Genomic DNA, 1741 nt, shown 5'->3' with positions numbered 1-1741 from the left:
CTTGCCGCTTGCCTGTTACCTGGGGGGGCCCGGGGAGGAACACACACCCGAGTTGTGCCCAGCCAACCCAGGTCACTGACTGCAAATTGACAGCCTCCAATGGCAACATGCATGCAAGTTACCACAACAGATAGAGATAATGGAACACATGAGCTGGTCTTAGCAGACGTGAGCCCCCAGTCCTGCTTCAGTGAGCTCCTTGGAGAGGCTGGGTTTGGTGGCTCATGCTTGTAATCCCAGCACTTTAGGAGGCTGAGGTAGGCGGATCACGAGGTTGGGAGTTCAAGACCAGCCTGGCCAACACAGTGAAGCCCTGTCTATACTAAAAATTTTTAAAAAAATGGGCGTGGTGGCTCATGCCTGTAATCCAAGCACTTTGGAGGCCAAGGCGGGCGGATCACCTTAGGTCGGGAGTTCAAGACCAGCCTTACCAACATGGTGAAACCCCATCTTTTTTTTTTTTTTTTTTTTTTTTTTTGAGACGGAGTTTCGCTCTTGTTACCCAGGCTGGAGTGCAATGGCGCGATCTCAGCTCACCGCAACCTCCGCCTCCTGGGCTCAGGCAATTCTCCTGCCTCAGCCTCCTGAGTAGCTGGGATTACAGGCACGCACCACCATGCCCAGCTAACTTTTTGTATTTTTAGTAGAGACGGGGTTTCACCTTGTTGAACAGGATGGTCTCGATCTCTCGACCTCGTGATCCACCCGCCTCGGCCTCCCAAAGTGCTGGGATTACAGGCTTGAGCCACCGCGCCCGGCCGAAACCCCATCTTAAAAAAATTAAGCCGCCGGGCGCGGTGGCTCAAGCCTGTAATCCCAGCACTTTGGGAGGCCGAGGCGGGTGGATCACGAGGTCGAGAGATCGAGACCAACCTGGTCAACATGGTGAAACCCCGTCTCTTACTAAAAATACAAAAAATTAGCTGGGCATGGTGGTGCGTGCCTGTAATCCCAGCTACTCAGGAGGCTGAGGCAGGAGAATTGCCTGAACCCAGGAGGCGGAGGTTGTGGTGAGCCGAGATCGCGCCATTGCACTCCAGCCTGGGTAACAAGAGCGAAACTCCGTCTCAAAAAAAAAAAAAAAAAAAAAATTAAGCTAAAAAAAAAAATTTAGCTGGGCATGGTGGCGAGTGCCTGTAATCCCAGCTACTTGGGAGGCTGAGGCAGGAGAATCACTGGAACCTTGGAGGTGGAGGCTGCAGTGAGCAGAGATCACACTATTGCACTCCAGCCTGGGTGACAGAGGTAGACTTTGTCTCAAAAAAAAAAAAAAGAAAAAAGGCCAGGTGCGGTGGCTCATACCTGTAATCCCAGCACTTTGGGAGGCCAAGGCGGGTGGATCACAATGCAGGAGTTTCAGACCAGCCTGGCCAAGATGGTGAAACCCCGTCTACTAAAAATACAAAAATTAAGGCCGGGCACGGTGGCTCAAGCCTGTAATCCCAGCACTTTGGGAGGCCGAGGCGGGTGGATCACGAGGTCAAGAGATCAAGACCATCCTGGTCAGCAAGGTGAAACCCCGTCTCTACTAAAAATACAAAAAGTTAGCTGGGCATGGTGGTGCGTGCCTGTAATCCCAGCTACTCAGGAGGCTGAGGCAGGAGAATTGCCCGAACCCAGGAGGCGGAGGTTGCGGTGAGCCGAGATCGCGCCATTGCACTCCAGCCTGGGTAACAAGAGCGAAACTCCGCCTCAAAAAAAAAAAAAAAAATACAAAAATTAGCCGGACGCGGTGGCTCAT

Source organism: Saimiri boliviensis, chromosome 14 (genome assembly GCF_048565385.1).
Source record: "Saimiri boliviensis isolate mSaiBol1 chromosome 14, mSaiBol1.pri, whole genome shotgun sequence".
Classification (NCBI taxonomy): Eukaryota; Metazoa; Chordata; class Mammalia; order Primates; family Cebidae; genus Saimiri; species Saimiri boliviensis.
This window is presented reverse-complemented; position numbering follows the sequence as displayed.